Below are 27,971 nucleotides of genomic sequence, written 5' to 3'. Positions count from 1 at the left end.
GAAATCAAAAGGTATATTTACCTAAAGTCCAGAGAATTTATATTTTAGTAGCTGTTAATGAAATGCTCTCTTAATTGCTACGAATGATTGAAATTATGAGTTTACCAGCACTTCACTTTCTCTGTGGCTGTTAAACTTTATTCTGCATTCTGTTATTATTTTACTTTGCACGACCTCAATGAAGTAAAGAGAAGGTGCCTTGTGAAATTGAAAGATCTGAAGGTAGATAAATCACCTGGGTCTGATGGACTACATCCCAGGATTCTGAATTATGAAGTTGAAGAAACTGTGGAGGCATTAGTAGTGATCTTTCAAGAATCATAAGATTCTGGAATGGTTCTGGAGGACTGGAATTTCACTCCACTCTCAGGGCAGGTGGCAAAAGACATGAAATTATAGGTTAGTTAGCTTGACCTCACAGGAGGCACATGATAAAAATAGGCCAAAGTCAGCCAGGTTTAATGGGAAATCTTGCCTGTCAAATCTATTGGAATTCATTAAGGAAGTAACAGGCAGGATAAACAAAAGATGTTGTTTACTTGGATTTTCAGAAGACCTATATCATGGTGCCACACAAGAGCTTACTAAGATTAGAATGGACAGAAGATTGGTTGACTGGCAGAAAGCAATGAGCGAGAATAAAGGGAGTCTTTTCCGATTGGTTGCTGGTGTCTATTGGTGTTCCATAGGAGTCAGTGTTGGGGCCACTACTTTTCATGTTATATGTTAATGATCTGGATGACAAAATTGATGGATTTGTGGCCAAGTTTGCAGATACTACAATGATAGGTAGAGCTAAGGAAGCAGCAAGTTTACAGAAGCACTTGGACAGATTAAGAGAATGGGTGAATTGGCAGATGAAGTACAGTGTAGGAAAGAGTAAGGAAACTGGATTAAAAGTGTGGACTATTTTCTAAGCGGGAAGCAAATTCTGAAACCGAAAGTGCAAAAGAACTTGGGAGGCCTATTGCACGCTTCCCTGGAGATTAACTTACAAATTGAGTCAGTAGTTAGAAAGGCAAGTACAATGTTAGCATTCATTTTGAGGGGACTAGAATATAAGGATGTCATTCTGAAATTTAAAAGGAATTAATCAGACCAAATTTGGAGTATTGTGAGCAGTTTTAGACCCCATATTTAAGAATGAATCTGTTGGCATTGAAGTGAATACAGAGGTTTACAAGAATGATCCCAGGAATGAAAAGGCTAACATATTAGAAGTGCCTGATGGCTCTGGGCTTGTACTCACTGAAGTTTAGAAGAATGAAAGATGATTTCATTGAAACCTACCAAATGCAGAAAGGTCCACTAGATAGTGTAGACATGCAGAGGATGTTTCCAATAGTTGGAGTCTAGGACCAGAGGGCACAGTCTCAATAAAAGAATGTCCTTTTAGGATAGATGACAAGGAATTTCTTTAGCAAGAGGGTGGTGAATCTGTGGAATTCACTGCAACAGACAGCTATGAAAACCAAGTCACAGTATATTTAAAGTGCAGATTGGAAAATATTTAATTAGTAAGATCATTTAAGGTTAAATGGGATTGAGGGGTAAAATACATCAGCCATGATCACAAGGCAGAGCAGACTCAAAGGGCCAAATGGCCTAATTCTATTCCTACAGTAGGTCTCATGGATCTTTATGAACAGTATGCAAAACAAGCTCACTGTATCTTGGTACATGTAACAATATTAAACCAACTTCCATCATAACATGTTGGAAAAAATACCTTGCAATTCATCACGCATGACCACAAAGTAGTCTTTATAATAATTTGGATTTTGAAGCAATCATACTAGGGTAAATCTCACAAAGATCACACAGCATCACTCAGGTCCAATTCAACCTAGGCTTTAATCTATTAAAGAAACTCTACAAGACATTAGGACATGTTTAAAAACAAAGATGAGTTTGACCTAGTAATTACTGATTACAGATCATATTGTTAATCAGGATAAGAAGTTGAATTTATGCTAAAAATTTGAGATATGCCAACAGAAATCCCAGAAGCTGCCAATCGCAGAAAGACAATAAGAAAGGACAGAGCAGGCTGAAACATATTCAATGTTAAGCCAACACAAATGAGGAGCTCCATACTTCTAAACTTAATTTAAAATTAATACATGGTACTTTATTAATATTAGTTAAATGTAGCAGAGCAAATGGTCCCCAATATCAATGATCTCATTTGTAACTTTACCTGTCTAGCCACCTAAACAAATAAAAGGCATGCATCTGAATGCAGAGGAAAGCAGGAAAGGGGAGGAAGGAGAGAAACCAATTAGTGTATACTTGTACATGCCAATGGGTTAAATGGAACAGCAACACTGACATCTTTACCTTTGTTTTCTGTAGGAAATAAAACTTTAATAAGCTGCCAGTAGCAATTTTAAGGAAAGTCACTATGCAAATCATGGAGCACCTAGAAAGTCAACCATCTGCAATGACATTCAGCTCCAAAATTAACTGACCTTCCAAAATGGACTTTTCTAACTGTTTAATGCAGACCAAACCCCTCTCAAGGTTGGGTGGCCTGATAAACTTGACCCATTCTTCTCCACAGAGGAACCAAAACAAGCACCAGGAACACAGCTGTGTTTTTGTGAACCTGGATGCAAGGCTACAGATCTCAATTTCCTCCACTTTGTCCTGTCCCATCTGGAAAATGCAGTCTCATATGACAGGGTGCTGTTTATAGACTCCAGTGTTTAACACCATCATGCCCCAGAAACCGGTAGGGAAACAGTCTTCGCTGGGTCTCAACACCTCATCTGCAACTGGATATTGGACTTAACAATATGCCACCGTCACAGATATGTGGACAGCCACGTCTCTAGTTCCATTACACTGCCCTGGAGCTGCCCAGGGCCATGTGCTCAGCCCACTGCTGACACATGACTATGTCACAGGATTTATCTCAAACCCTGTCATCAAGTTTGTGGATGACACAACAGTGGTTGAGCTCATCAGCAACGATGACGAGACAGAATACAATGAGGAAGTGCAGTGGATGGCAAATTGGTCTGAGAAGAACAACACAAGTCTGAACGTGGAGAAGATGAGGAAATCATCATGGACTCCAGGGAAGTGCAGATGAACCACCCCCTCTAAAAATACATGGCTCCTCTGTAGAGAGACAAGTGCTCCAAGTTTCCGGGAGTTCACATTTCGATGACCTCACCTGGTCCTTTAATATCACCTCCCTGTACAAGGCAAAGCAGCACTGTTACTTCCTAAGGAGATTGAGGCAAGTGGGGCTCCCCTGCCCCACCACCCATCTTCACTGCACTTTACAGGAGCACCTTTGAAAGTGTCCTGATAAGTTGCACCTCCATCTGGTATGGGAGCAGCCAAGCATTGGATCAGAAGTCCCTAAAAAGGACTGTGAGAATGGCTGAGGGGATTATAGGAATATCCCTAACATCCATCAGGGATGCTTATCAGGAAAGTTGTGTATGCAAGGCCCTTAGTATTATTCAGGATCCTACCCATCCACCCATCATCCTCTGATTTTTTTTACCATCAGACAGGAGACTCCAATGCATAAAAACAAGAACAGGCCATTCAGCTTCTGAACTCCCTGCTGTATTGCATTAGAAATGCCACTGGTCAATCTGCTTTGTACTCTGCAGTATTTAATTTACGCACTTTGGCTTGTTATTTATGTGAGATTCATTTGTAGATTTTATCCTTAATTTCATAAGTTATCATGTGCTATGTGTACTTCTGTGCTATGTGTACTTCTGTGCTTTACACCTTTGTTTGGAGAAACATTGTCTTGTTTAATGGTATATATGTATATAGTGATAAACTAGACTTGACAACCCGGTTTCCTTTCCTGTTTCAAATCCACATTTTCTTACCCCCACAGCTAAGGATTTCCCTGTAGTTGATGACTACACTGCCCAGTTTTGTCTCAGTGTCTACCTTGAATCACTGCCTCCAAAATGGTAGATGATTTTCTATTATTCTTGCTAACTCCTGCATGATGCACTTCAATTCTTCATCTCTCCTTTTGTGGCTTCCTGTATTTCGGTGATACCTGAAGTAGATTAGGAGACCACTTCACTGAGCACCTACACCAGAAAAAGTGGGATCTCTTGGTGGCCATCCATTTCAACTCTACCTCCCAATCTCATTCTGACATGTCAGTTCATGGGCTCCTCTTCTGCTGCAATGAGGTCACAGTCAGGTTGGAGGAGAAACACCTTATGTTCTGTTTGGGTAGCCTCCAAACTGATGGCATGAACATCAATTTCTCAAACTTCCAGTAATTGCTCCAACTACTTTGTCATTTCCATTGCCCTCTCTCACTTTATCTCCTTACCTGCGCATCACCTCCCTCTGGTGCTACTCACTCTTCCCTTTCTTTCATGGCCTTCTGTGCTCCCCAATCAAATTTCCCCTTCTCCAGTCCTTTATCTCTTTCACCAATCAACTACCCTGTTCTTTACTTCACCCCTCCTCCTCTCCCGATTTCACCTCTCACCTAACTTGTTCTACTTCCTCCCCTCTTCCTACCTAACTCTAGCATCTCTTTTTTCCAGTCCTGATGTAGGACCTCAGCTGGAAACATCTACTGTTTTACTCTTTTCCATAGATACTGCCTGCCCTGCTAAGTTCCTCCAGCACTTCTTATGTATTACTTTTGATTTCAAGTATCTGCAGATTTTCTCGTTTGTATTTCAAGTACTTTCTGCTTCTGTCTGAAACCGGTTTGGAAGAAGCCCACAAGGCTTATTAAAATCTAAACTTGTACTAGATCGAAAACACTCAAACTGAGAAAGTAGGTTACAGTAAATCAATTGCATACAGTGCACCCGACTAACAGAAATATCTTAATAAAATTCAAACATTTTGCTGATCAACTGAGCAAAATCCCATTTTAAATTACCATTCATCTTTCTTTGAAATTGAAGACTATAAAAGTTATGAACTACATAGAACTTTTCATATTTGTGTTTCAAATGGAAAATGGGATCCTCTTCCATAGCCATCAAGAAATATTTAGATTCCTTTATTCAAACTACTTACCAAGCAAAAACTTCACTATTCTATAAACTTGTACTTTTAGTCTTTTTCAAAATGACCAATTCTCATTGTATATTGAGATACATTTTGAACAGAAGTGAAAATGCTCTTATTTTTCATGTTTATAAATGAAGACACAGGAAGACAAAGGTCTCTGTTGGCTCCCAGGACAGCAATCAACTCTTATTCCACCCCCCCCCTTTTATTTTGTCATCAATGACTCCTTGATTCATCTTGTCACTTACCAACACCCAATGTCAACTTACAAAGGCCAACTAAACTACAAACAACTAGTTAGGATACTGGAGGAAACCAGAGGAAACTACGATGAGCTGCCAAGGTCTGGACTGAATCTGAGACACTGGAGTTGTGAAGTAACAGCATTGACTGCTAAAGTCACATGGAGATCAAAAGAAATTTCTAATGTTTATGGAATAGAAAAAAAATAGATCAAGGAAGCTTTACCTGGTATTATATTTCCTAAAAAAAAACTTATTCTGGATGACAAGGAAGTCCAACCCACACAAGAGAGCAACTGACATGAGAAGAACTCTGCAGAAACAATCCCCATAAAGCAGCTGGGCTAGACAACAATGCTAAACTGAGTATTCAGGGGTATGCACACCAGCTCACTGACATCTTTTCGGACATCTTCAACACTTCACTTATCCATGCTGCTGACCACACATACTTCAAATTATACTTCATCTCTGTACCAAAGAACTAAACAACCAATGCCAAGTGGCAGTGTCACCAATCATCAAGTGCTTTAAATGCTGGTAATGCACATATCAAAAACTCCATTCCTGCCACAGTGCACACTTACCATTCTGCTTACCGACAGAATTGCTCCGCGACAGAAGATGATATAGCATCTGTCATGCAGCTGACCCTGACACATTTCAAAAACAAGGACACTTGTGTCAGAATGCTGTTTCTGGATTTCAATTCTACATTGAACACTTGTCCCATGGACCTTGGCGAACAAATTCCTATTCCTTGGTCTAAATACACCACTGTGCAACTGGGTGCTGGACTTCCTAACCAACATACTTCAGATAGTTAGTACAACTGCTCCTCCCTCCCCAACACTTTCAACATGGGTGCTCCCCAGGTCTGTGTACTGAGCCCATTGCTGTACACTCTCCTCACACATGACTGCATAACCAAAACACGAGTAATCACATTGTCAAGTTTGCCGATGACGTGACAGTGGTGGGGCTCAGCATCAATGGTGAGATGGCCCAAGAGGAGATCTTGACACAAAGAAACTTGAAATTGCTCATTCTCTCCACTTCTGATAACTTTATAAGGACTGGTTCGTGTCCTCTTGTCTTACCCATCCTGAAGTCCACAATCAGCTCTTTTGTCTTACTGATACTGAGTGCAAGGTTGTTGCTGCGACACCACTCAACTAGCTGGTACATCTCTCTCCTGTATGCCCTTTCATCCCCTTCTGAGATTCTACCCACAATGCTTGTATCATCAGCAAATTTATAGATGGTATTTGAGCTATAGCTAGCCACACAGTTATGGTTAGAGAGAGAGCAGAGCAGTGAGCTAAGCACACACCCAAGGTGCACCAGTGTTGATCGTAAGCAAGGTGGAGATATTATCACCAATCCGCACAGATTGTGCTCTTCTGGTTAGGAAGTCGAGGATCCAATTGCAGAGAGGTACAGAGGCTCTGTAACTTATCAATCAGAACTGTGGTGAGATTGCATCTGCAGAGAACCTATTGTGGCAACAGGCAAATTGGGTCCAGGTCCTTGCTGAAGCAGATTTGTAATGTAATATTCCAGGTACAATCTTGCAAAGGCCTAAAAGTAATCCATTCCGGTTCTTAAATTCTCTTACAATATACCATGATAGTTAAAATAAGAGAAAGAGCAAGAGGTTTATTAGTTATTAAATAGTGCCACCATGTCCACTGCAAAAATACTGTCTCAGATATACAATGCACAGGGTTTTCCAAACCACATGGAAATGATCCCAAAGATGGTTAAAAATCAAGCATGTCCCAGGGTGCTGAAAGAACAGGAAACTATTTGACTACAATTGAAGAGTCTGCACTTTCAGTTTTTGGCTGTTTATTTGCTTGCTCCACAGCATGTTAATACTCACAAAACACGTAGACACCAACTCTTTTTAATCTCTCAGCATTTAAACAAAATGCTTTGTTTTTTCTCCCCCAGTTTAGCCAGAGAACTATCCTTCCATTCACAATCTTTAAAAATTATAAATTGGTCAAAGATCTCCCTTTATAAATCCTTGCTTCCACTGCACAATCCTTTAAGTACCTATTATTGTATACTGTATAGTAGATTCTAGTGTTTCGTACTACTAATAACTGGTCAGTAATCCCCACTTTGCTCTCTGTCCTTTCTTAAATAGTGGCATTGCATATGCTATCTTCCAATGATAAACAAACTTGTATTTCCTCCTCCAGGGTCCTTCCAAAAAAACACTCCATATAATTCCATTAGTTAAAAATCTCTATTTTGTGTTTGTGAATGAATACCAAACCCAAGTCCAATAGCACAATCATTGAACTATGCAATTTCACATGTCAACAAAAAGAAAAAAAAATCGAAATATTATAATTCAGGCGGGTGGTCACGAAATCAGCATGTCAAACTAAAAGATTTCAAGGAATGCAAATACTATTAAAATACAGTGCAAATGAAAATAGACTAAAATTTAACAAAAAAAGTCACAGTAATAAAACAGCTAGTCATCAAACTCCAAGTGATGGGAGAAAATTCAATAAAATGCAACAAAGCATTTATGAGAAGGGAACTTAAGAACTAAACCATAGGTACAGTAATAAACCATGCAAAGTTCAGGAACTTAAAGATGCAGTTTTTAAAAAAATTGGTGAAGATTAATGTCAAACTGGTTTAGTTTATAAGGATAGTCAAATGGCTGAAAGCAAGTTTAATGGTGGCAATACTGAAGGCCTGCATCATTGTTTATGCTTTTATTGTTGAATTAGATAAATCGATTTTATGGGGATCCTGGCACAGATTGCCATTTTCCAGCCCATCCACAGTGTGAAGGGAACTAACTGTCTTTATTCAGAAAACACTAATGCACTTTTACGGAAATACTCCAAAATGAATGTTAGACTCTACCAATACAGTCAGATCAAGATACATGTCAACATAATTTAAGTGTTTTATAGCTGCAAACAGAAATTGAGAAAAATGTGCAACATACATTAGATATAATAGCCTACATGCATACAAAATGTAAATGTTTTGATTACTAAAATAAATCAGATATATAGTAAGCAGTTTTGCTTGCAGTAGAATGGATAGAGCAACTGGCACCATGCCATCAGATTCCCTTCTCAACCAACATTCAATGCAGGCAAGAAAAAAATTCTCAAGTCACAGAATTATTCATGAACTAGGCACTTTTTCTAAATTATAAACTTGGGCAAAAGTCCAAAACACCACAACTAAAAGGAGTTGAGGAAATAAATCAAAGCACAGAGCTTTGGTGACATAGAGATGAAGCTTTAAAGTGCAGGCTGTTTCAGGAAGGAAAGAGGGGAGTTAGAAATTGTGTCCTAACAATAGTTAAATTTTTCATAATTATCAACGTGAAATCAAATTATTTTAAAGTTTAATGACTAAATCAGATTTCTTAGAGGCTGGTAAATGGATAGTTCCATTCTATGGAAATTTCAAATTAGTTATTTAGGCATTGCCTAAAAGTATGTTACGGAGGAGTTGCCAGAGTTTTTAGAAACACAAGGTTGTGTTGGATTAAATACTATCAAATGGATTCATACTATTCCTTCAGAGGCTTTGCAAACTAATGCCTTTTAGACAGCCAAACATACTTTATTGATCCTGAGGGAAATTGGGTTTCATTACAGTAGCACCAACCAAGAATAGTGTAGAAATATTGGAATATAAAACCCTAAATAATAAGTTAATCATGCCAAGTGGAAATAAGTCCAGGACCAGCCTATTGGCTCAGGGTGTCTGACACTCCGAGGGAGGAGCTGTAAAGTTTGATGGCCACAGGCAGGAGTGACTTCCTATGACGCTCAGTGTTGCATCTCGGTAAAATGAGTCCCTGGCTGAATGTACTCCTGTGCCTAACCAGTACATTATGAAGTGGATGGGAGACATTGTCCAAGATGGCATGCAACTTGGACAGCATCCTATTTAAACCATTCTGTAAATGTTATACATGTTCAAAGGTCATTAGAACTAGACCCCTTATCAGTTGTGGTGAAATTAACACTGCACAACAAAAACACTAGTTTTCTAATTAATTAGAAAGCAATTTGTACAACCCACATGGTCAATATGTTCTGAAGTGGGTGAATCAAAAAAGACTCTTGTACACTCAATAGACCCTTTATTAGGTTACAGAGTGGAACCTAATGTGGTCACTTGCTGTTGTAGCCCATCAGCTTCAAAAGTTCAATGTGTTGTGTGTCCAGAGAAGCTCTTTTGCACACCACTGTTGTAAAGTGTGGTGAGTTACTGTCGTCTCCTGTCAGCTTGAACCAGTCTGGGCATTCTCCTCTGAACTCCCTCATTATCAAGACTTTTTCACCCACAGAACTGCCACTCACTGGATTTTTTTTTGTTGTTCTCTGCAAACTCTAGAGAAAATCCCAAAAATCAGCAGTTTCTAAGATACTCAAACCACCCCACCTGGCACAATAAATTATTCCATAGTCAAAGTCATTTAGATCACACTTCTTCCCCATTCTGATGTTTGGTCCGAAAAACAACTGAACCTTTTGATTCTGTCTGCAGGCTTTGATGCATTGAGTTGCTGTCACGTGATTGGTTGATTAGATATTTGCATTAATGAACAGGTGTACTTAATAAAGAGGCGACTGAGTGTGTGTAATATGTAAAAGGGTAAACAGAGCAACAAAATCATGGCACAATTTTATTCTCATAATCAAGGGAAATGTAGGCTCCAATGGGAAAGTTCCTTCCAATTTACCACATATTCTAAACCTGGGATATGGAGCCATTGAACAACTCATATAGAATTGTAATTTTAAATTGATAATAACATGTTTGTAGGTTCATTGAGGAGAAAACAAAAATGTAGAACTCCTTAATTTTTATTGTATTCTTTGATAGAAATACCAGAAAAATATCCAGAAAAGGTGTTTATACTAAAGATTAGCTTTATGTGTCACATTTACGTCAAAACATAGTGAAATGCAGCATTTGCATCCAATCAAATCAGTGAGGATTGTGCTGGACAGCCTGCAAGTGCCAACACCCTTCCACAATCAACATAGCAGGCTTACTAGCCCTTACAGAAAGTCTTTTGGAATGTGGGACGAAACTCATGACAAGAACATGCAATGATCACTGGCACTGTAAAGCAATACACTAATTTATAGAATCTGAAGGCATATTATATTTTGTGTGCATGTGCATATCAAGATACTGAAATACCCCTGAACTTAAATGGCCGCCTAACAATAAGAATCAATTGCTTGGTTAGGGGCAAGACATAGTACAGGAGTAGAACATTAAGGATTTTAAAACTTTAGTACAGATATGTAATTTCCAATGCTAATTCAATCACAATAAAGTTATTTCAGTGTCAAATTCACCATTCTATAAAATAAATGGAAGCAGTAGTTGCACAACCCCTGAAGCTTGTTCTACCTTTTATAATGCAGGCACGAGGAAATTTGCAGACGCTGGAAATTCAAGCAACACAAAATGCTGGTGGAACGCAGCAGGCCAGGCAGCATCTATAGGGAGAAGTGCTGTTGACGTTTCGGGCCGAGACCCTTCGTCAGGACTAACTGAAAGGAAAGATAGCAAGAGGTTTGAAAGTAGGAGGGGGAGGGGAAAATGCGAAATGATAGGAGAAGACCGGAGGGGGTGGGGTGAACCTAACAGCCAGACAGGTGATTGGCAAAAGAGATGCTGAGCTAGAGAAGGGAAAAGATCATGGGACGGGAGGCCTCGGGAGAAAGAAAGGGGGAGGGGAGCACCAGAGGGAGATGGAGAACAGGCAGAGTGATGGGCAGAGAGAGAAAAAAAACTAAATATATCAGGGATGTGGTAAGAAGGGGAGGGGCATTAACAGAAATTAGAGGTCAATGTTCATGCCATCAGGTTGGAGGCTACCCAGCCTGTATATAAGGTGTTTTTCCTCCTACCTGAGTGTGGCTTCATCTTGACAGTAGAGGAGGCCATAGATATATCAGAATGGGAATGGGATGCGGAATTAAAATGTGTGGCCAATGGGAGATCCTGCTTTCTCTGGCGGACCGAGCATAGGTGTTCAGCGAAACTGTCTCCCAGTCTGCGTTGGGTCTCACCAATATATAAAAGGCCGCACCGGGAGCGCCGGACGCAGTATACCACACCAGCCAATTCACACGTGAAGTGTTGCCTCACCTGGAAGGACTGTCTGGGGCCCTGAATGGTGGTGAGGGAGGAAGTGTAAGGGCAGGTATAGCATTTGTTCTGCTTACAAGGTTAAGTGCCAGGAGGGAGATCGGTGGGAAGGGATGGGGGGGGGGGGGGAATGAATGGACAAGGGAGTCGTGTAGGGAGCAATCCCTGCGGAAGACGAGGGGGGGGGGGGAGAGAGGGAAGTTCTGCCACCTCCAGTGGGATTGCTCTACCAAGCACATCTTTCCCTCCCCCCTTCTCCCAACTACACTATGGGAGAAAAGTCTCAGCCTTGAATTGGTTGGACAACTGGAAAGATACTTAAACCCTTGAGGAAGGGCTGATCTTTTCTTAAATACAGTCTTTTCTCTGAAACTACACTTCTAGCTTAACAAGGGGAAAACATTCCCTCAACAAAGTGTTATATTTGAATACCTGAGCAAGGCATTAACAAAAATTTTAAATACAGCTTCAAGATGGCAAAACTCATACAGCAATTTACACGAGTGCATCCCAAACCAAAGGATGCTGAATCATACAGGGAAATACGAGGGCAGATCACCAAAAGCTTGATCAAAAAGATTACTTTTAAAAGTTACTAGAGAAAGGTGGAGAAGTTTAGAAAGGGAATTCCAACATTTAAAACCTTGCAGCTGATGGCAAATTTATCAATGGTGGAGCAATTAATTTCACCAATGAATCAGAATTAGAATGATGCTTTGCAAATAAAAGCAAAACTTTGAAACTTTTTGACATTTACTGGGGGAAAAAAAAAGCAGAAGCAAAAGCCCCTCGTCATAAACACTGGTGCTAAAGAACTTACTGAGACAAGCATTCACCACATTTTCACCCCATGTGAAGTGTCCAGCATATAAATTACAAAATTGCGTAAAAAGAACTCAGGTTTCTCAAGATTATAGAAAATGTCATTTCCTGCTCAATCTTAACAGAAAATGTACATTTAAAGTACTTACTGTGATAGCCACAAGTCAAATTACTGCTTAAAATGTGAAGTTTTAAAATTATTTGAGGCAGTGGCTTAATCACGTGATTAACATTAACTCTTCAGACATTATCTTTCAGAAGAGCATTATCTTTAAGGGTATTTTTCAGGACAGACTTAGCACTGCCAAATTCCCATACATAATACAACATTTCTCGACCAAAAAGAACCACATTTGAAGTTTACAACTTTTATCACTTCTAAATTGAGAAGTGGAATTGTTACATCTAATATATTTGAAAACTTAGTTTTGAGGACATATAGCTAAAAAAAGACCTTTTTGTTCACCATGTACATGTCAAATACTTGTAACTAAGCTCCATTTTTAATATTATATTTCCCCAGTGTAAACTAAAATTATAAATTTTATCTTAAAAGAGAACACTGTGTAGGGAAAAAAGAATTGGTCAACAAGTACCACAGATTTTATGAGCAATGCAATATTTTAAACTAAAGCTGCAGTGGATCTCATGCAGAAAGGTTTTTAAAATATACAGCCTATAACCAAAAGATTCAAAATTCATAACAGAAGACTGCCAGGACTATGAGGGAACATAAAACAGATTGACAAGTGATAATATGGCAATAACACACCCAGTGGTAACAAAAGATTAAGGGATTCCAGTTGTCAGAAAATATATAGACATGAAGTAAAGTTGATTTTGCCTCAGTCATATAACACTGAATAGCCTTAAGAAAATGCCTCTTAGGCAGAATACTGGATGGAAGCTGTTCACTGAGCATTCACTTTAATAATAGAAAAACAAATTTCTATCTTGGAAGAGCAGGAATAAAATTTCACAGATTTTGTTGACCCATACGGGCAGCATGGACATAGTGGGTCAAAGGGCCGGTTTCTGTGCTGTATGACTCTTCACTCCATGAATTTAGTGTCCATTTTGAGAGCTTTAAAAAAGTCAACAACATGTACACAACAGCTTTTTCCGGCTCATTTTCATCCCAATTTAAATTGGCTCAAATGTCTTAAATTTCACACTTCTGGCTTGAAACCAGTCTATTCTAATTTGGTCATCTGCAAAAGCCTTAATTTCTATGAGTCCTTTAAATCATTATCTTAACAATCCAATGATTCTAGGACCCATCTTTGACAACCCATTAAAACTAAATTTCAGTCACTAAATCTAAAATATGGTGTCCTCTATCAGAAGCCAGTCTGTCCAATCTCAGTTCAGTTTTTTTGAAACATGGACTACTTTAGGTTAATTTCACTTCCCCATCTTGGTTTGCAATCCCTAAAAGATACTTGCAGGATACCTTAAACTATAAGAAAGGTCTCCATCATGACTACTCCTCCAGGCAACAAATGTCAGGCACCAGCTAGTCTTCTGGCTGATATCATTTTTTTGCACTCAACTCTAATACTTCCAGCAAATAACAAAATGTTCCCTATTTATCAACTTCCCTGCATTTTTTTAAAAACTTGTTTTAGGCAAAACAGTTGAGTGAATGGATTTAAGTTCCCAAACAATATAGCAGGTGCTTTCCCCTTGCTCCAAGCATTCAAATAATTGAGGCAATGAAGAAAATGTATGGACATTACCAGTCAAACAACACTGATCAACATTAAGAAAGTGCTTCTGAGGCAGAATACTGGATGGAAGCTAGAATTCATGTAGTCATGACAATTTCGCCTAACTTAGCTCCAAACTGTGCAAGAACTTTTCTATGTTGTGGGAATCTCATATATACAGATTACAATTGATTTTGATTGTGTGATGGGGTGAGTATAGATATATAGTTAACTTATGAAAGTATTCATGCTGCAGTAATTACCTGCCAGTGAAGACAGTGGTATTCTTTACAGAATAGTCGTTTAAAAAAATATATATAAAACAGAATCTACAGCATTGTAAAGAAGTAGAGATGGGATTAGAGTGGGGTGAACAGGTTGGTGAAAAAATTTCCCCAGATAAAAGGATGGCCAAGATGGCCTGTGAAAGTTTTATTTTAGTATTAACTGTTCTAGATTTAAGTATAAATTAGAGCAATTGGATGCATTTTCCATTACTGGGAAGAGCAAACTTAATTGGTTTCATCACATTACAGGATCCCTTTCACAAACTTCCTAGAGGGTTATTTTGTAAACAACACATATTTTCAAAAGTTAAAACTCAAGGAAAATATGAACTGATTTTGCATTAATATTTATTGGAAGTTGGTGGCAAAAGCCAGAAAATGACTAACTAGAACTGAAAAGTTCAAAGTACATTATCAAGTATATATTCATCCTTGAGATGCATCTTCTTGCACACAGCCACAAAACAAAGAAACACTACAGAACCCACTTTCAAAAATAGCACACACAAAGACAGTCAAACATCAAATGTGCGGGGAAAAAAACAAATTGTGCAAACAGTAAGTAAACAAATAACACAGAACATTAACCGCAGAGTCCTCAAAAGTGAGTTTGCAGCCACACAGCTAGTTCAGTGTTGAGGTGAGTGAAGCCAGTCCAGGAAACAGGTCAGCATTGAGCAGGTCAGCCGATAGTTACAGAGTCAATTCAGTGATGAAGCACCTTGATCAAATCATGCAAATAGTTTAAAATACAACAAAAAGTCACAGAACGTGAACTGCAGAATCTCCGAAAGTGAGCCCACAGCTGCGGTGCCTGTCCAGCGAAGTGAGTGATGCCCACCTAGGAGCCCAATGGTGACATACTGCCAAACTTGGTAGCGTGGGATCCATGACTTCTGCACTTCCTACCAAATATTAGTAGAGGGAGACTGGTAAACACAGGCAGACAATGCTGAACACGTTCGCTTTTGCTCTCATCCTTCACTATTTTAATTGTGCTCAACACTTGAATCACCATGTAGTAATGGAGCCAACCGTGGGTCCGTGTTCAACCATTGGGCATCAATACAGCATACACCCCCTCCCCCCAGCTGTACTTGCACTCCTGAGATTCTAGCTTGCCAAATCCCCCAGGAAATCACAGAAGCACCATATAGTTGGCTCAAAAGTACATTCTTAAAAGGTTAATTACAGGCTGCAATCAATTGCAGATCAGAAGTATACCTAGAAACACAGTATCTCGTGGTTTGTGAGCTGTCTGCAACACATTGTCATTGGTCACTGGTGCCATCTTGAAAAGGGAGCACGCATTATGTGTTTAGGCAATGTCTGGAGTACCGAGCTTAATACTAATTATTAAACTGTAAAAGTGATACAGAAACATAGGAAATGCAACAACATTCAAGAAGGTGTCAGAACTTTAAAGATCATCAGAAAAGTTGGATAGGTCAAGACATCTCGAAAAACAAACTTCAACCATCAGGCTGCTGAACCAGTGTGGATAACTTCACTCACCTCAACACTGAATTGAGTTCACAACCTACAGACTTACATTCAAGAACTCTGTAACTCATGTTCTCTGTAATATTATTTCTTTTGTAATTTCACTTCATTTTCTTTTGCATACTATTTGCATGTCAACCTTTGTGTGTAGTTTTTCATTGATTCTATTATATTACTTTGTTCTAATGTGAATACCTGCAATAAAATGAATTTCAGGGTAGTATATGGTGACATATACATACATAGCAAATAAGTTTACTTTGATCTTTTAGTTGAAGGATGATATTACTGAAGTCCTTCATAATTACAGGGGATTTTAGGGGGAAGATAACTAGGGAACTTCCGGTCAATTTAGCACCAGTGAACAATGCTCCCTTGGTTGACATCTTCCAGATAGCCCACAAAAAAATGTCTTCTTTTTAAAACTTCTTTTACATTTGTTTTCACCTTAAATGTGTTTCTGGGTCTGCCAGAGCCTGTGATTTACAGTTTAGAGATAGACCGAGTGATCCAGCGCCTTGTTGTCTCAGGAAACCAGCGCAAAACTCAGACTACCCTCAAGCTTCGAAACGGGGTGCAAGCCAATGTTCCACTCCATTTTGCCAATTAAAGCATCCAATAAACACTGATTAAAGCATCAAGGAAGATTGAGACATCAAGACGACCGCCTTACTTTTGATCGCTGCCACAGAATGAGTCTGCGAGCTGCCAATCGCCATGTGGCTCACTGTAGCAAGTGGGCATGCCTCTGCCTCATGGGGTCTCTCTTTCGATGAATATTGCAGTTCTGTGTTTATGGATTGGACGATTGAGTTTATGGACTGTGGAATTTTTCAGAGTTATGGTTTCAATAGTTGTGTTTTTTTGAAGTCGCCTGTTCCTTTTCCGTTTTGTTGTGTGAGGGGATGATGTTAATTGGTTGTTTTGTTTTGTGTTCTGTTAGGTTATTTTTGTGTGGGGGGGAGAGTTGTTTTTTGGGTTGATGGTTGATCCGTTTTTGCAGGAGGGGGGTATTTTTGGCTGTTGATAATTGAGATGCCGTTCTTTTTAGTGCGGGGGAGGGAGTTGATGTTTCTTTCTGGACAACTTTCATGGTCTCAGAGTAGTGCTTTGATAATAAAAGAAATCTGAAACTTGGATGGATAAAATAAATTACCAGCAAGAGGATACTTATGAATTTTTTTTAATGTTGAAGTTTTTTTTAAAATAGCACTTAACTTCCAGAATGGACATGCTGAAAAACAGATGCAATTAAGGGCTATTAATTTAACATTCAAAAGAAACTGGGTTACACACATATGCTGAGAGGAGCAGCAGATAAAGTATTGGGGGGTGGTGGTGGTGCTTGTGTGGAACATAAACTCTGAAATGGACCAACTAGGCAGAATGGTCAAATACCATGCTGCATATTCTCTGGAAAACTGATTACCTGGAAACATCATATATAAAATCCACGTTATAGCTCTTCAGCCATTTTACTAAATGGATACTTCCATTACTGTAGTATATATCCTTCCCATGTGTACATGGGATTCCTCAAGTGCTCCGATTTCCTCCCACAGTCTGGTTAGCAGGCTAATAGGTCTACTTAGGCCAAGGTTAAATAGGTGAGTTGCTAGGCCTTGCGGCTCCTGGAGCTGGAAGGACCTGCACCGTACGGTATCTCTAAATAAAAGCTTTAAAAATGCATAGAGTTGCTTTGCCGGCTGTTCTTTCCCACACACTATTTCAACATGGTACTGATCAGCATCTCATTTGAAAAACATTAAAAACATATTCCTAGACCATCACCCATGGTTGATGTTGTACACCATGACTGCTTTACTACCTTCTCTTCAAAAACATTAAGATTTTTGGGCAGTATATGTCCAATGATCAATATGAATTGACAAAAGTAATGACAAGTTAAAAGAGATGCAATTTTTGTTTTGAAAGGACTGTTTATGAAAAGGACATGTCAAATACAACTCAACATATTAACTGTACATTTCCTTCCACAGATGCTGCTTGACCTGCCCAAGTCCCTCTATCATTTTGTGTGAATCTTAAATACAAATTCCTGTTAATTAATAGTCAACAATGAACCCTACTTTTGCTATGCTGGAAGTGCTTACAAAAGATCTAAACAGATCACACTGTACTTTTTAAAAAAAAATAACAGAACCAGCAGCAAAAAATATTTTCAGCTCAAACTAAAACCATCTTCTTACTTTTCATTGATTTGAGAAGTTGCGAATTGATTCAGGAGGGCAGACATTGTCACCTTTTTAAATCATCCTAGCCAGTTGTTATAACTTCCTGGATCTATACATTTTATTTAACCTTTTATTCCAGGTTAGTCAAATAAAAGACTGCATGCTTTATCTGCAGCAAAACAGACTGTCACTTCAAGAGAGTCAGATGATTCTCATACTGCTCAGAATGAACAGCAATTTATAGACAAGACCAAATAGAGCAGTCACACAAGAAAAACATGTCATTTTAGCTTCTCTAACTCTGACTATAAAGTAACCCTTCTAGTGATACATTAAATTTAAAATCCATCATTCAAATTAGCTTGTGATTACAATTTTGTAAAGCCTCTTCTTAGGAGTCTGCAGAGATTCAGCATGCCATCAAAAACCTTGACAAATTCACAAACTTCAACAGGTGTGTGTGGGAAAGTGTGCATTATGGGCTGGTATGGGAACACCAATGCCTTTGAGTGGAAAATCTTACAAAAGACAGTGGACTCAGCCCAGCACATCACTAGTAAAGCCTTCCCCAAACACCCTGTTCAGCATCTATCAAAGATCCTCACCACCCAGCCCAGCTCTTTTAAAGTACAAGAGCCTCAGGACTCACACCACCACGCTCAAGAACAGTTACTACTCCTCAACCATTAGGCTCTTGAACAAGAGGATAACTACACTAATTCTGGTGTTCAAACAACCAATGACCTCATTTTAAGGTCTCTATCTTGTTATTTCATACTCTCGTTAATTATTGCTGTTTACTTATATTTGTATTTGCACAATGTGTTGTTCATTGATCCTGTTTACAGCTACTGTTCTATAGATTTGTTGATTATGCCTGCAGGAAAAAAAATCTCAGTGTTGTATGTATGTACCCTAATAATAAATTTTATTTTGAACTTTGAAGAGATTTACCTTAGCTGACAGAGAGACAGACATACTTTATTACACAAAGTACACTGCAGATGCTATGGTCAAAGCAACACGTACAACGCGCTGGAGGAACTCAGCAGGTCGAGCAGCATCCGTGGAAACGAGCAATCAACGTTCCGGGCCAAGACCTAATGAAAGGTCTCGGCCCGAAACATTGACTGCTCGTTTCCACGGATGATCCCTGACCTGCTGAGTTCCTCCAGCTTGTTGTACGTCTTACCTCAGTTGATTTTCTTGGAATTCAGTCATTTTAATTTCTCCATAAAACTTAAAAGCAACTTCTTGCTAAAAACTGGATCTTAATTTGTATGCTCATATCTAAATCAGCTGAAGTAGGGCATAAATTTTTAATAAATTTTGAATTATAACGGTTTAACAAAATCACAACCTGCTCTTCCAATTATGACAGTGCCCTGATGTCAATGTGCATATTGTTCTAAGACTCCTACATTTCTGACTGTCCACGCAAACAAAAGAAATCATGTTTAATATGTCAGAGCCAGGTCACTGGGGAGAAAGGTGACTTTTCTTCAAAAGAATGGCAAAGGACTTATTATATCCACATAAGAGGTCACACTAACTACTCTTCCAAAAGGTGTGCAATGCAGTGTTGAATGCCGACGCAGAGAGGTAACCAAGCAAGTCACCCAGTGATCGCCTGAGAATATGAAAGACAACCACCAAATACCTGATATTGCAACCAAGTAGCTAGAATAATCCCCATTACCTGAGCTAATCTTTTTCACAAGGACACAGCCAGTATAAGGAAATAAAAACTACCATACCATCAAGCTCAATCTCACATAAAAACATTAGATCTGGCTCTACTAAAAATATACACATTAAAATTGATACTGCCTAACGTTCTCACACACCAGGATCAGGGAAGATTTGTACTTCTTTAAGAGAGATCCACAATCACTGAAGCATTCTTTTACTGTATGGTAACTTAAGACATTATAAATTTATCACAGGCTAATTCAAAATATATCACAAAATACTTTGCAGTGTGCATTGTGTTTTTTCTGCATATGATGCAAAAATACACTTTCATGAGGAATGTTAATGATTGCTGTGAGTACAAGCCAGGACACAACAGAATCAACAATTGCCCATTGAATACATTGGATCTTAAATCTCTACCAGAAGTCAGCAGAATGAAGAATACATACAGCTTATTCATCAAAGACTACTGCTGGACAGTAGAATTTCTGGCTACTTTATAGCTCCTGAATAGGATATTCTTATTAATGGCAAATATTCCTAAATTTATGATGAAATACCTTTACTTAAGACTTTGGATTACATAACCTATATAACAGCTGACAATAAATACCATTCAATGTATAGATTATTCAAAGAATGGAAGAATTCCAATATTGAAAACAAAATCAAATCTAAGTAATGTTGGGGTACTGGGAAATCCCCTGACCTAAATTTGACCTTACAGACTTTACAAGACTGTACCCAAAGTTTGACGCATTTTAAATTCAGAATAAAATTCACAAAAATAGACCTGGTTAAGCCAGACTTGCTCAAACAACTCTTCTTCACACCGGTGGTGGGTGGGCGGGGGGGGGGGGGGGGGAGAAAGACAGACAATAATCAGAATAAGACTTTTCTCAGGAATACATCACCTCACCCACATAATGTGGGGTTGCCCATTGTCAAATTTGCTGCTAAAACAAAATAGACGTTTAGCATCCTGTGAAGAGGATGTAAAGCTGTTTGTAAAGGAATAGTGATATAGTGAGTGTCAAAGCAATGAGAACAGAATATCCACTTTAGATAAAGTTATTATTTACCCTGAGTGAGATCACAGAACCTTGTTATACAAAGGAATGTGGTGGCCCTACCACAAACAAAAAGTTAACATGCTTCTGTATCAAGTTATAAGGTTAATGGTATGCTGGCCTCTATTGCCATGTGTGTGGAGTAAAGAAAGATTAAACTCCACAGAAAAGATATTTCTAATCAAGGCAATGCAGAGAAGTTTCAGTAAACTGATTCCTAGGATTAAAGGTTGACATTCAAAAGGAGGTTGAATATATTAGGCCCAAGTTCATTTCTGTTTAGGAGACCGTGATTGTTTAGAAAAAGATTCAGAGGGGAACTGATAATAGGTAATGAGGGGATGCTTTCTCCAGATGGGCCATCTAAAAATAGGTAGGCAAAGTTTCAGAAATAGGAGTTGTCCATTTCAGATGGAGAGGGGCAATTTTAAAGGCTCATGATTTGTTAGAATTCTTCACTCCAGAGAGCTGTGGAGTGAGTCATTAATATATTTAAGGCTGAGATCAATACATAATGAACATACAAAGTAGTCACAGAGTAAGTGATATTGAGGCCAAGGATGGATCAGCTTTATTCTTACTGAATGGCAGAGAATGTAGAAGCCCAGGTGGCATAAACCTGCTGTTTCTTGAGTTTACCATTCTTTCTATCCTCTTGGCTACAAGCTGAAGCTTCATAATCATCCATGAATCATAGTTCAATGATCAAATGAGGCATGACTGGACTATCCTTCCCTAACCTTAGTCTCCAGCAATACCTGGATAACTAAACAATTTCTCTGTCCTGAATTTGAGTACTTTCATGACTGGATGACTGCAGCTCCATCAACACTCAAGAAGCTTGACACCATCAAGTACGGGGGAGCCTATTTGATTGGTACCCCTTCCACAAGCATCCAATCCTCCATCAATGTCGAACAGTTGCAGCAGCGTGTACTAGCAACAAGATGCACTGCAACAACAGTTGGGAAGTTCCTAAGGCAGCACCTTCCAGACCCACAACCACTACCATTTAGAAGGACAAGAACAGCAGTTATCTGGGAATACCACCACTTGGAAATCTCCCTCCAAGTCACCCTGACTTGGAAATATATTGCCATTCCTTCATTGTCACTGGGTCAAAATAAGACCAGAAGATATAGGAGCAGAATTAGGCCATTTGGCCCATCAGGTCTGCTCTGCCATTTCATTGTGGCTTATCCAATTTTCCTTTCAGCTCCAAACTTCTGCCTTCTCCACATATCCCCTCCTGCCCAGACCAATCAAGAATCTATCAACTTCTGCCTTAAATATACATTATGACTGGGCCTCCACAGTTCATGGAATTCACTCCCCAACAGCACTGTGGGTGTGCCTATACCTCAGGAACTGCAGTGGTTCAAGACAGCAGCTCATCACTACCTTCTCAAAGGCATGGCTTAACTGGCAACACCCACATCCCACAGAAATGTAGAAACATAGAAAACCTACAGCACAATGCAGGCCCTTCAGCCCACAAAGCGGTGCCGAACATGTCCCTACCTTAGAAATTATTAGCCTTACCTATAGCCCTCTATTTTACTAAGCTCCATGTACCTATCTAAAGGTCTCTTAAAAGACCCTATTATATCCGCCTCCACCACTGTCCCCATAAAAATAATTTTTTTTTAAAAAAAAGTTGGTACTTCAAAGATAAAACTTCACCAGACAACCTGAAATGTAGATTTCTCTTTAATCTAAAATCGAGCTTTACAATGCCCATTCTGCCAACCTGAGCAAACAAGACTTCAGCTCTCCTTCTTTGCAGTTCTGTATGGCCCTCAAGTCTTACAAAGTAACCATTCAGAATTGTATTCCATGTGGTCAAACACCTTTCAAGGAGTTTTACCACTTGAATTTTTCTTGATGCAAGTTCAACAGAATTATGCAGCATGTATAGGCAGAGGCCAACAACAATCTTCAGAACATCCCAACACCTGCTCTTTATAGTTAAACTATGCTAATTCTGTACTAACATGAAATATTGTATGTACAATAAACAACTCCAATGATCAGCATTTCTAATAGCCTAGGTCAGAAAGCAGATGAATGAGAAAAATAAAAGAAGCGTTTCTCAAAACAGAGTGTTTGCCTCTGCCAGTTACACATTTCGCTAAACTTGGTTTCTGGAATTGGTCAGCATATTCTCTGAGTACAGAATACAGCAAGCATACAGCAACACAGCCACATAAACATAGTGCAGTTAACCACTCTTCCTACTGATAATGGGTTCCATCTATCATTACATTCAGAGATGTTTTGTAGGATTCAGACATTTAAAAAAAAGTGTCTTTGCAACAGAATTAGCTGTAGATCATTGTATCAGCACTTTGCTCTCTAAATATAGGAGTATTATGACTAAATTCCTGCAGCTGATCTGCTGAAACAACGATTTTACTGAAATGCATGCCAAAATTTTATGAAAAATATTATACTTCCAAGTGGAAAACAGTACAGAAAATACTTGCATCATCTCATGTAATACAATTTGAGATTTATTCTGGAAAAACTTCAGGGAACTTGTAGGATTTAATAAGGAAATAAGATAAATTTCATATCATTCAAATTATTTACATATCAACTTTCATAAGATCAAGAGGTCAACATAATTTGCACTGTTTTTTCTTTGAAGTCCAAACAAGGGCAGGAAAGTATCATTGCCCTGTGTAATGTAACCTGTTTTGCATGTAGTGTGCCTGCAAAATTTCAACCCAACACATCAGGAATAGCTTAATCTGAAGGGTTCCAGCATACAGATAACCCTTTACAGGAGGATAGACAACTGCAAGACAAATTATTCACATCCGGAGACAATCTTGGAACTGCTAAACATAAAACTATGGGGATGTGATTAAAACAGTAAAATAATAGTTGGTGGTACACAGATGGAAATATCAAGACATATTTGCTACATCTTAAAAAAGTGTGTGTTCATTGGAAGAACAGCAGCAAGAATGATCCCAAAGACTTAAAACTGTGGTTAACATTTGAAAGAAAGCCTGATAAAGGAAATACATGGAATGCCTAAAAGAATAATTTTTTTGAAATATTTAGGCACACACTTTCAACTAGGAGCCTTGAAGTTGGTGCCAGCAGTTTATGCAAATTTTTATATTAGGAAAAACAATGCTCGCCACTGTTAAAATACTAACTGAATAAATTAATTTATTTTTAAAACTTCACATTTCCAACTACACCACCCCCACAAGGAACTGAAATCTAACATTATACTGTCTTTTGCATGTTTGAATGACTCCTAAAATAAATTCATTTTAAGGCTTCAAGAGATTCATGAATTCTAGAACGAAGACCCGCAGTTCCAAACATATTTAAACACTGTGTTTATACGGTTTTGGTGGATTTCAATTTTCAATTCTCGGCTATAACACGTGCAGAGATATTTAAATTGGAAAGCCATCTCTAGTGTAGGCTGCTTAGTCAGAAACACCTGTGATCAGCAGCTTTTGGAACTGCAGCTTCCTTATTAATAAAAATGTTATGGTACAAATTCTTAAATCACTAATCCACAGAGGAGAAAATTCATTTAAAATAGCTAACACCTGAGGCTTTTAAAATGGTGCTCAAAATGTAGAAATGTCAACATGCAGATAACTTGCATACCAATCCTATTCAAACTGCAATTAGACTAAAACCTGCCCTTTTATTACCTTTAAGATTTCTTATATTCCTGAGATTTGATAGTAACTCAAGGTACTATCATCTTTCAAGCAGTCCCATTCATATCTCCAAGGCATATGCTTTTAAACAATATACTGATTTACAGTCTTGGTACCAATCTGTCTAGTCAATGCAACTTCCTTCCCTTCCAGGAAAAAAAAAACTCAAGCCGCAGTATCAAAACTGAACTGCAAAACTGTATTTTGTAAAAATTGATAGCTCAGTTACCATTCTGCCAAGGAAATTCACTGTGACCTCCAGTTGCACCTTTTAGATCCACTAGAAGTATTGAACCCAATTCTATGGCAACATGCCCACAGCAGCATTACATACAAAACTGAAGAGATAATATCAGTAAACTGAAAGGAATAATTCACAAGCGAATTCTGATACCAGTTTATAGCAAAGATGTCCCAAGTTTTATCTTTTTATTAGTTACTTAAGGTAAACACAATGAAAGCTATGGCAAGGAGTCACAACCAGCTTAGTGTTCACATTTTGGTTTTAAGTGGAAATATTTAAAGGAAGACAGAAGAAGTGGACTTTGAAGTGCAGAATGTCATGACCCACTGATAATGTGATTTACTGGTGGTATTACAGGAAGAACTAACTAAAATGATGTTACAACAGTAATACCTTGATGAATTTACTTTAAACAAATGGAACGTAACACAAAAGTGATAATTTAATGTCTGAGCAATAAAGGAATGAACAGATCATCACGGTATACCGTATACTGGTAAAAGGAAATTCCAACATTTTACGTTAATAATGTCAGTTTTCCTCCTTAATTCATTAGCACAAATCAAGTCACAGTCATTTATAAAAGAGACCTTACCAGATACTACAATAAAACATGGTTCAATAGCTAAAGTATGTGCACTGGAACATGCGCATTCTTTTTGAGCTTGATACAAAATTAGAATCTTTTCTATCATAATAATTACAGAAATACTAGTTCCTCCGTATGGCGCCGTAAGCGTGCGTTATGATGGTTGGTCTTTCAAGATGAAAAACCACTAATACTTCGATTCATAAGCCAAATATCACTGCCACTTTTAAGAAGTCCAAGATAAAGGACTTTAAAAGCTGACAACAATAAATACTTCGCCTCAAAATTAGCATTGATCAGGCACATACAAATGCCCAGATTTTGAACAAGTGCGTTTCACAGAGCAGGAAGCACTTGGGTAACTTCTGAAGCGAGGGCAGGGTGGGAGGTGATAGCAAGATCAACAGCAGAAATATTTACAGCAGCCCTAAAACAGGAGGTTAGGCGCATTTATAGAGGAAACTTTTGTTGAAGTTCATCGTATTACAAACTTCAAGGTTCGCCAGTTGGTCGGACAGGGCGCTCGTTCGTTGTAGCAATGCCCACACCCGAGCGCGTCCGATCCGTGGAGAAAAGTCCCGTCTGCACGTCGCTAGGTGACTGCCCGGCAACTCCCCCGGCCTACAGCACCAACCCCTTAACCTCCTCCTCCTCGACCAGCACCCCGTGGCCGACGCCGCCAAGTCATGAACCCTCCTTTACCTTCTTTGCGCCTGTAAAGTGCCGTTGCCCGTCCCTCTTGCCCTTCCTCCTTCCCTCTCACTGTCTGCCTGAGCGCTAGAGAAACAAGCGCAGCTAGCACCGCACCGGAAGCCAATGCGCTTAACAACGGACATGATGTCACCACCACCGACGGGTGATGCGAGTATCCGAGCAACAGGCCCCGCCCATTGGTAAACAAAAGACCCGAACTTGTTCCGCGTCGCTTCATTATTATTTCCAGCCAGGTACGGACAGGAGATGTCGGTAAGGGGAGAAAGCGGTGTCATCGTATCGCAGGAATATGAGAAATGGGGCAGTAGTTGGCCATACTGCCCCTCTAGTTCTGTCCCCACCACAGCATGATTATGGCCGAATTTCCACCACATTATCGTTTTCCAGGCCCCTACTTTTCTCTAAATTTAACAGACTCTGGCTGGATGCCTTTGTTGCTGGGGCAAGTGTTTTTTCATTACACCTTATGTGTATATGCTCTTGTGCATATGACCGTAACCTTAACTTTGAAATGCTAGAGGCACTCAGCAGATCAGTCAGTCAGACTCAGAGTTCCTCCAGCATTTTGTGCATTATTCCAGATTCCAGTGCTTGCAGTCTCTTGTTTCTCTCGTTGGAATGTGTTCAGTGATTGGGCCATCACTGCAATCCATGGTCATAAATTATGAGATTCACCAACATTTCAGCAAATAAATTTCTCTTCATTTCAATCATAAATGAATCTTTGCCATGGGAAACATCCCTTCCACATGTACCCTGTAGGCCTCAATAAATTTACCTTATTCTAATCATGAGTGACCTACCCTACTCAATTTCTCCGATAGACCTGCCAAACAGGGAACCAATCTAGTGAATCTTCAGTGAATTTGAAACTGGCTGGGTTTGAACCTGTGACCACTTGCCCTTGAAGTTTGTTGTGGATGCCGCTCCCTCATTGGCCAAAGAATGAAATCATTGGGACTAAAATACAAGCAGAGAAACATCTGGACAAGATGATTTCCAAATAAAGATTTAAAGAAAGTAGATGAATAAACTGCAAATGTTGGAACTAATTTTCTGAAGTTCCTTCAATTTGAGAAATGTTCTTCTAATTTGTGAAACTGCATTGCACGTCATTTATTAAGAAAAGTGAGAGATAGAAACCAAGGAAATATATATACCAGTTAGCTTAATGCTTATCCTTAGTAATTTATTAGGCTATACTATTAATAACAGGGAGACCAACCATCAGGTACATTTAGAGTTAATCACGGAGAATGTGAACCAGTTTTTAATGGTTAGGTCACATGTGACAAACCAAAGTGAAGTTTTCTAAAGAGATGAATAATCACACTGACTGAACAGGGTAATATTTATAAACATTGTTTATATGAAGTTCCAGCAGATATTTGATAAAGCACCTTGTTAAAGAATATTTATTGCACTTGAAACTAAATGGAACTGAAGGAAAAGTATCAACTTAACTACAAAATTGGCTGAGCAGCAGGATATGAGAGTATGGATAATAGGCAGATAATCAAATTGCCGTGCATTTGACCTGCAGTAGGCCAAAGGATGCATGTTTAAGATGCATTGATTCACTGTATTTATAAATAACATTGCATGCATTTACATATGGTTAAAATAATATTCATTGTTGCCAAGGTTGTCAGTTATTTCCATCTCCAAAGACTGCTTTGCTTCTTCTGAACACATTTTGATTTGAGACCAGAGTGACATCTCGGGTAAGAATAGCAGATATTCATTCCCAAAGACATTCGTGGATCTTAGGGCTTTTACAAGTGAACTGACAGCTTTGTGTCTACATTTTAGTGATAGTAATCGTCATCGTTGTGTGCAGTGTCGTATGACATGATCATGGTCTTGACCATGATTGTTCTTGGCAAATTTTTCTACAGAAGCGGTTTGCCATTGCCTTCTTCTGGACAGGGTCTTTACAAGACAGGTGACACTCAGCCATTATCAGTACTCTTCAGAGATTAGTCTGCCTGGCGTCAGTGGTCAGATAAC

The 27,971-nt window shown here is 38.9% G+C and overlaps 1 protein-coding gene across 2 annotated transcripts in view; it reads right to left on the bottom strand.

The window, feature by feature from the left end:
- The window catches only part of LOC132407334 (nucleus accumbens-associated protein 2-like), a 69,676-nt gene extending 43,606 nt beyond the window's left edge, over positions 1-26,070 (bottom strand). The window contains exon 1 of one of the 2 annotated variants that reach the window (XM_059993678.1): positions 25,950-26,070. The gene's annotated coding sequence lies outside the window, so the exon portion shown is untranslated. The remainder of the gene's footprint in view (positions 1-25,949) is intronic. The other variant, XM_059993677.1, reaches the window with a different exon arrangement.
- Positions 26,071-27,971: the final 1,901 nt, after the last annotated feature.

The sequence above is a fragment of the Hypanus sabinus genome, chromosome 18 (assembly GCF_030144855.1).
Source record: "Hypanus sabinus isolate sHypSab1 chromosome 18, sHypSab1.hap1, whole genome shotgun sequence".
Taxonomy (NCBI): Eukaryota; Metazoa; Chordata; class Chondrichthyes; order Myliobatiformes; family Dasyatidae; genus Hypanus; species Hypanus sabinus.
This window is presented reverse-complemented; position numbering and strand designations above follow the sequence as displayed.